This window comes from Falco punctatus (assembly GCF_963210335.1).
Source record: "Falco punctatus genome assembly, chromosome: 4".
NCBI lineage: Eukaryota > Metazoa > Chordata > Aves > Falconiformes > Falconidae > Falco > Falco punctatus.
In genome coordinates, this window is record NC_137583.1 from 95,077,974 (window position 1) to 95,087,244 (window position 9,271).

A 9,271-nucleotide genomic window follows, 5' to 3' on the forward strand; every position below is an offset into this window, starting at 1 on the left:
TAACTACTATTCATCTAGTTAGCTGCCTCTGGTCCCAGGTTTATCAGCATCCTACTTGTACATTCATGCATTGCAGCAAATCACACATACCCTTGCATGCTTTTTTTTTTAAATTATTGTTTATCTAAAAAACAGGCAAGCCATTGTTAGCAAACAGAAGTGGTGAAGAGAAGTAGAGTAATTCTTACAACCCAGCTGCGTTCTGAATTCCTTTTCTTTAAAAGGTCAACATATCCTGAGAAGCAACAAACACAGTATGTATGATGTCCTAAAGTGCTCCTTGGAGAAAGTGAGCAATCCTTCCTGCTCAGTATATGATGAGGATCCACAAATGAATGATCAAGCAGGCTGTTGTCCAGTATACTCAGATCTTCTGCCCAGTAAAGGGGCCACAGATGGGAAGGCTGAAAAGAAAGGTACAGCAATACTGTGGTTCCACAAACATCTCTTTTCACACAGGCTGTGGGTGCTGTATGAAACCATCAGAAAAGCAGTTTGCTTTTCTATTCTGAACCTCTCTGGTGCTAGACATCCACTCCATGCAATGAGATTTCAAAGGCTTGGTGAGTGCATCAAGGCCATGCTAGGGAATGCTGGAGCCTTAGCTGGACACAGTGTTTCTCTTTGTGGAGGCAAGAAGTCTTAGTGCCTGAAGTGCAAAGGAGCTGTAAAGCTGCTCTTTGGACTGCTTCTGACATATATGACCCTGTGGATGAAACTGAGCAGAAGGGGCACCAGGAAGCACCAAAGGAGGAAGCTTGTTAGAAAGATGCCTCAGAAGTTCCTATAGCTGCTTCAGGTTGCCTATTGTGGAGGCATGGGCAGAGGACACAGGGCTTCAGCTCTCTCTGTACCAGTAAATGTGGGCAGGCAGCAAGTAAAGCCTTCCAAGTGTCCAGTGATGTGTCCTGCACTCTCTGTGGGGTGGGTCAGCACTTTCAGGCTAGCTCTTTCTCTCCAAATGTTTTATTGGTACCTACTCAAACTGCCTTAACAGCCCCAGGCTGTTTTGGTGGGTGCATTTCAGCAGACTCCCAATACACATCTCTGAGCAGTGTTTCCAGAATTACTTCTCTCTAACTTGTTCATTAAAATCACTTCGGAAAAGTTGTATATTTCCCTTAAATCCATAATAATAAATTAACAGCATTTCTTGTCTCTTATTTAATATGCTATCTGCTTTCCATTCTTTCCATAGCTTATGCTGAACTGCCCGCCTTCTATTTGCATTTGTGCAAGATTGCAATTTTTTGCAGTAAACTAAATAGTAATAAATTCCAGAGGCCTTTGCTAGCTGTCCCCACTGCTCAGTTTCCCCTGGCTCTCAGTTACGTTGTACTTTCTTGTCAGGACACAGGAACTGCCATCACTGGCTCAGACCCACTCATCCATGCGTTGCCCTATATCGTGCCACCAGCACCGGATTATCCTGCATTTGTCAGAAGCACCCCCAGGAGAACTGCTGTTACTTCTTTTGATGTTACTCTGATCATGGACTTTGTTATTGCTGGAAATCTCAGCTCTAGGTGTAGATCCTCTAAATATCCCCAGAGCCACTGCAGCTGAAAAGTCCTCAAAGGTTGGGGTCCTACCTTTGCTTGTTGTTCTCTGTCCTTGAGGCTAAATGAGCTCAGCTGCTTAAAAGGACTGTGCCAGCAGGTGAGCAGCATCAACAGAAGCTGCTGTGGCTGATGCACATGGCTTTTCCAAAGAAGTCAGCACGTCTCAGTCAGCTGGACCCAAGTACAAAAGACATGTATCAGTGATCGTGACACACTGCTACCACGCTAATACTGTAACATGAAGATGCCTGCGATTCCAGACAAGATCAAAATCACCAAGTGCTGCTGTTGTATCTTAGACACTAATCTGGTGCCCTTTTCCTCCTGACCACGCATAGCTCTGCACAGTGTGCCAAAGTCCCAGCTCCACCATCTCCCACCTCCATCCTCCCATGACCAAGGCCCTTGCAGCCTCTGTCCTGCTGTGGCACCAGGGAGTGCAGGAACAGATCCTGGGATCCTGGGCACTTGGTGAGTATGGGGGAAAAACATCAAGTAGTTCTGCCTATCATAAATCCTTATATTGTGTGTTGAAACTGAATTAAAGTCTTTGTCAGTAAGAACAATCTTGTGTGATTTTGGGACAGGTCCTGTAACTTGAACCTCCCCTGTCAATACATGACTTTGAAGCACTAGCACCTTGTCTCCCGCTATTCTCTTCCAAGTATTACTCTGTGCTGCTGCAGCTTTGCCAAGATAAGAGAGCTAAGGAGACCACAGATACCTGGGGTTGAGCACCAGGTGCAGAGCTGTAATCCTCACAGGGCACCACAACCCCAGGATGTCATCAGGACATTGGGCTCATGCCCAGCAAATGAGCATGACATCCACGTGACGACAGGACTGGGTATCACCTCCCCTGCTTTGCTCCCAAAGAGAATTGTCTCCTAACTCCCAAGCCACCATTCCCACTAAACACGTGGTCCTCAACCCAGACATGCAATGCCTGGTGACCGCCAATAACAGGCTGATAGGGTTTCAGACACTTGCTCCCTTATTCCCCTGTTCCTAAGCAGAAACCAATCCTTTTGCATCCAAACACAGGTCGATATAATGTATAGAACAGATCCCACAGCCCATTCATAAAAAAATATTAAAATTGCAAAAGCAGCCCACAATCTCCACAACTCTGAATACATTAGGGCAGAGAAAAGAAGTTTCGTCCCTGTCAGAAAGGATGCTATTCAGAAACATGTCCTGCAGAGGGCTAAAAGGGCAAGAGAAAAACACTCAAGAGAAGTGGCAGGAGCTCCATCATGAAGTAATTTAGAGCAAGGCTCACTGAAGTCCCATTAGGAACACCCTGGGACCAGTCCCACACTGGTGTAGTGGGTTCAGTATCCCATCCTAAGCAAGATAGCTCAAGCTACGTCTGCAACGAAGGGAGCAAAACATCAGCCCTTTGGGACCAGCCAACTGAGACCCACCTGTTGGTAAGACACCCTCTGGCAGAAGTCCTCTGGCCGCAGCCAGCCGGGGAGCTGTGTCTGCCGCTGGCACGGAGCCCACCCTGCGCTTAGCCAGGGACGTGCTTCTACTGCTGCCGCGCGTGTGGAGGAGCCGGGGGGAAGCACGCCAAGTCATGACTCATGAAAGAACAAAACCGGGCAAATACCAGCGTTAGGGAAGCCTCTGACACTGGAGGGGACTTGGTTGTGGCAGAATTGATTTACCGCCCAATACAGTTGTTTTTATAGCTGCTGTTTCACGCGCTCATCCACTCATTAGAGTTTCTGTGAACTGATGCTTCATGGTCAGAAGTGTTTGGGCTTATTCCCCTCCCCTACAATTCAGTGTGTTTGAAAATCCTGTGATTTTGAAGGGGGTTTGATTCTGCTTAAAGTAGGTTTATAACATGGACTATTACTTTCCTTGAAGAAACTGCCATGACCTTGCCTGCGATGTCATGCACATTTAAAAACCTTTAAAAATCTTTTAAAAAGCCCCAGACCACTGCTTTTCCTCCTCTAGCTTCTGTTTTCTGAAGAAACATGCTTTTTTTTTTCCCCCCCCACTGAAAATAAGGGATACAGGGGATCTTAGTCACTGGGTTTTGGTAGTTTTTTTCCCAGCCTGAACTGCCTCAGTCCATCTGCTGAAATGCTTGGCAGCAACAGTTGCTTGAAAATTATACAATTCGTAAAAGAAGAAATTAGGTGTGCTGCTTGCTCTCCCACTGGGACTCAGAGCATTCCCTACTCTGCAGGGGCTTATCATGCAATCTTTTTGCAGAAGATAACACCTGGTAAGTAACACTTTGGTGTTTGAGGGTTTTTTTTTTTTGAGTTATTTGGCAGTGCTGGGCAATTACATCAACTGTCCTCGGAGCCAGATGAGAGCTGCAGAAATGAATGCCATGGAAGAGCCTTAAAAATGTGGGCTTGCCCCTGCCACACATACAGAAGCAAACATTAACTTCTGTCAAGAGCCACATAGGAGCAGTATTTTTATGGCAAAGAAGTAGCAGTGCTCTGAGCATTTTACATTGTACACTTCAAAAATAAATTTGCTTTGCAAAGTGGTAGAAACACTCCATCCCCTAGGACTTCTGGCCTCAGCAAATTTAGTTCTGCCTTTGTTCCTTGAATAGAAAACCCTGACTTCAAGCACACAGCAGTGGAAGGAGCACCTTTGAAATTCTAGCCCACAGTTCCCTTGAACATGGCAAACCTACAGCAAAACACCCCTTCACATTCCCCTGCCCTTCAGGAGCATCTTTCCTCAGCAAAGCTAGTTGCTTTCCAAGGGCTAATTAGGGCTCAGAGTTCCCCTGCAAGGCAGAAGGTCACCTGGTAAGAAGGTCAAGCTACTTGTTTACTTCTTGCAAATAGCTTTTTGTACAGAATTCTTCTTTGGTTATTGATTTGCAGAAACATCCTGACTTCCTGAGGGCTTGTTGGTTGTTAGGGGGTTTTTTTGTTTGCATTTTTTTTTCCTCAACATCCTATTTTTTCTCTCTTTTCTTTCTACTCACCAGCTATTTCTGAGAAGTGCCAGCCAGTGTCTGAGTTGTGCACAGCTCCTGCCACAGCTTCTGCCTCCCAGGGAAGCCATACAGTGACATAGAGAAAATAACACTGCTCTGCAACCTGAACTTTGGGTGGAGATTTGATCTAGAAGCAAAAAGGAAATAGACTTTAGGACCTTATCTTCATGTACTTGGGCTCCTGATTTTCAAAGGCAACTGTCTGTTTTAACTGTTGAACATGCCATCCCCTTTCTGACCCTTACCTTCAAAAAAAGCAGAGCTCCCAACTGCTGGAAAATCACATTCCCACATAGCAACCCTAGCTCTGCACACAAACACTTTGACAGCCTCAACATCAAGCATTATTTTAAAATAGCTATACCTTCACGTGGTGAAGCACACACCAGGAAGGAGATTCACGTGGCCAGAAGAGAGTGAGCTCCCCTGAAGCCCAGGAACAGGTTTGAGGGGGAATTCCATCTCCCCTCTTTTTCCCCTGCACCAAACACACCTCTCCCAGCTGCTGCTGTTTAAAAGCAGCATCCTCAACTTCCCCACCTGGGAGACACACAGGCCAATTCAATTGTTTAATTAAAATGGCTTTAACAGCCAAACTGTTTATGGGTGGGGTTTTCTTTCTTCCTTTGTTGTAAAGGGTCATTTTGCACACAAGGAAAATGTTTTGAAAGGTTTCAATTCAACTCTAGTTGAAGCCATATGGGAAATATTCAATGTCATGTCAAAATATCACTCCTGTTCGTTTAAGCAAAGTCAGTTTCTGCTTTAATTTCCTTTATGCCTTACACCCCTTTCATGATCGGTTTTCCTCAGTGCCCAGGCCCTTCTACATTTTGACTGCATTTCATATTAGCTGTCAAACACTGCAGGACAAGCTCACGAGTTGCTCTCTGCTCTGTTATATGCTGTTTTGTCATCCAGCTCTCGAATAACCAAACATCTATGAACTGCAAGCACTACATTTTAAAAACAATTTGCAAAAAATGTCACTGACAGGACACAGCTGGCTGTAATTTAATGACTACAGAGTATTAAGAATAGAAACAATTTCAGAATGCACCAAAATAACTAGAAATATAAGACCCTTGGCTGACTTAAAGCCTAGCAGTCTCTGTGTGAGGGGGATGAACAGAACAGCTCTATAAGATCCTTTAATTCCAACAAGCAATTGGCAACCACGCTTTAACCTGCTGATGCAAAGTCCTCTTGGCTTTGCCTTTTATCCTGGCTTTTAAGATAGATCTAACCAAGACCTGGCTCACATATGCTCTACTCCAAATTTATTTCCTGTAGGGTTTTATTAGTGTCAGTTGCTGCTGCTGCTGCTTCAGAGACAAATTCAGATATTAAACACAGTTGACTTAAGCTTTGAAGCTGAACAAAGCTCTATGCAGATGTTTGACAGGAAACGAGTCTTGGATTCCTAACAATTTTCATTTCTGATAGCTAAGGAAGTTTGTGAGCAAATATGTATGGTGCAAATGGAATACACAGGGGACAGCAAATCACAGGACAATCCCCTCGGTACTCAAGACAGACATTTGCAGCCCTTTTTGGATCTGAGTCCTTCCACTTATAAATGCATTGAGCATTTCAAATTCCATTAAAAAAGCTAACAAATGTAAGACTTTGAATCCTGAGTTTATCTCAGTACCTCCCTCGCTGTTTGCAAACTTTAATTTCTCCAAAAGAAAAAAGAAAGAGCTAAAAAAAAAAAAAAATCAACGACACTCAACCCTCGAAATATCTTTTCCTAAGTGGTAATGATTTTAGCCTTTCTAGCCTTTAGCTATACATGGTTTGTGTTGTACCAGGTATGGTGCCCTGCTTAGCTCTGAGATGAACCTCCTACCAACCATGGATGGCGGGAATAAGGGTGTGAGATCCTCCCTCCTCCACTCCTCCACTGGACTACGTTTGCCCCAGGGGGGTGCAAGTAGCCACATCTTTTTCCAGGGTGCAGGATCAAAATGGGACTCCAGGTATGGCAAAGTTAGTTTGGTTCATGTGAGCAGGTCAAGTTCCTAATCTGGCAGTCCATCTACAACTGAATACAAATGGGGGCTTGTTTCGGGAAATGAGCAATTAAGCACACCCCCCGCTATAAACACATGCAAACACACAGCTTAGGGACTGCTGCATGTGCAGTGTAGGCAGGCTACACAAGACAGTGTTTGATGTCCAGGCTTGGTTTCTGATGGCTTGAAAATATGACTTTCACAGCCAGACATATTTTGTTCTCTTAGCCTTGAGGACCTCCTGTGAACCTTTTCCCCTCAGCTACCCAAAGCAGGAGTGAATTAAAGCAAAATGTGGTGCTGTTTTCCTATGCAATCATCCAGAGGAAGCAGTGGGGCAGGTAAGAAATGTGTCATGAGTCCCTCTGTCTGTGAAGGCTACTGGCAGGTACTGTGGTTCTACCCAGGGATCGAGATGAGCCGCTCCAGGGCAATCCTCTGCCACATCACATTGGGGCTGGAGAAGGGGTCAGAGCCATAAAAGTTTGTAATAGGTATCTCGTACTCCAGGAACTCTAAGGAAAAAACTCAATGGAAATTAACAGAAAAAAAATCATTATTACTTTTAGTTCACTTACATTTATTTTATGAAAAACATGTGCATTGCACAGCTGTGCAAAAAAAAAAAAAGGCCAGGTGATGCTGTTTGTGAAATTAAGGTGGGCAGAGTAGGTGGACATGAGCAGAATGGTGAAAGGGAAAGAAAAGGAGGGTAAGAGAGAGAAGAAAGAAAAGTAGATTGAAATTGAGATCAAGGCATGTTGAGGAAACAGAGGAAAAAGACAGCTGGGACAGGTCTGGAAAGTATGCAGAAAGCCCTCTGAATGTTTAGAAGACTCTTTGTAACAAATGATCAATTACTGTCTAGAAGAGAGCTCTCACTTCCTGACCTCTGATCCATGGCTCCACCATCAATAAATCCTATGGAATTTTTATTGGTTTCAACGATATTAATCTTTCTAGTTCAAAAATGTATCTGACATTACCTTTCACCTTTATACTTCTAAAGAGTTTACTCTTTGGGATTAATGGATGAACTTCTGGAGACAAGAACTCCTGGACTCTTAAAGAGGGGCTCCTGGACTCCTAAAAAAGAACTTTTGGACTTCTAGTTTGCTCATGGGCTTTTGGAAAGAATTACCAGCCATAGCTATACATCTATCAGCAGGGCTTGGCATGGCATAGCTTTGGAGGCATGGCTACTGAACCACCATCCAAGTGGGTTCTTGTCAAACTGTCATTGGCATAGGGCCAAAGCTGGAGTCAGAGTGTCAGAGGCATGTTTAGTCTTTACACCTTCTGTACTCTGAAAAGGTAGAACCACTCTTCCAGAAGGCAATTGTCCTCTCCTCTGAGTTTCTGTTTATTTTCATGATGAACATTCAAAGGGCTCCAAAGCTAATTGAATTGAACTTCCAAGGCATACAATTGTGATTGGGCTAGTTATATATAAGACATAGATGGGGTTTATATCCCGTTGCCCAAGAAGTGAGGTCCCTGGTGAGCTAGACAGTTTTCAGCTGTATGATACTCTTCATGCTCTCAAGAACTCATGGTGTCTATAAAGAAGAGAGGCAAGTTAAGAAAGGATCTTCTGGGTTTCAGACTCCTGCTGAAGACAAGAACAAACGGATCCAGCTCCCTGAGCCCTACAGGCTGCAACAGCAGTGCCAGCTGGACCAGATCCAACTATCCTCACTCTCACATTTCTCCTGTGCACGTTTCCAGCCCAACCTAAGCCCCCCAGAATAAGGCTACATTTTGCCCTGGGTGGAATGAGAACCTGGGGGGGGGGACACCACCAGAGGTGGTGCAAGGCTTGGGAGAGTGCAGGCATTAACAAAAGGTATAGCACTAATATACACTGGGCAGGGGTGTAAATGCGTATGGGGGAGGCAAAGCTCTTGCAGAGGTCCACAAGTGGTCCCCCGCCTTGAGCAGCAGTGGCCTTTGGCTCGCCAAGCAGTGCCCAGGCTAACGCACAGTGCTCCCAAGGCACGCTGCCCGTGAGGTGGGAAGCAGCGTTATGGCAGATGCTTCTGTAAGGGGCTGAGATAACAGGGTGGTAAAATAGTGCATAAAAAGACACATTATGCTAAAGTGGATGAAGCGAAGTGCTGCAATGAGGCAATGGCCTATAAAAATAATGTCGTTTGCCAGTCCAGAGTCATTTCCAGGGTTGTAAAATTGTTTGCTGGAAAGAGCTGGAGCGGGCTGCTGGCTCAGAGCATTTCCCGCGCTAGGCTGGCAGCTCAGCCCTGGCTCTGACTGACATGGCAAAGGCAGTTGCTGTTAGCCCCTGCTTTGGCTGGAAGCTGTGGGCCTGGGCAGCAAGCCTGGCAAACAGAGAGAAAAGCAATAGGAAGCCTCAGCGCATTTATTTTTCAAGGTCTTAATTTTTCAAGGTGAGATTTTTCTTTTCCTAGAAATTGCCTAAGATGCTGATTTCTCGAGCTGGAAATAACACAAGGTCAGTCATACTATTTTTTTTCTTTTTCAAGAGTGGAAAAGAAAATATTCTCTCTTGTTTTCCTCAATGAAACTGGAACAATACAGCCTTGTTTGCCTTTGTTTTGATAGCTCCCATGTTGATGCACCAGCATCTCCACTTGTGCCAGCACAGCTGTGGGAATACACGTAATTCCTCTCTCGCCGCTGGTCGGTGTGCTTTTCACAAGCAGAACTCAAAACAACATAGGCCCTAT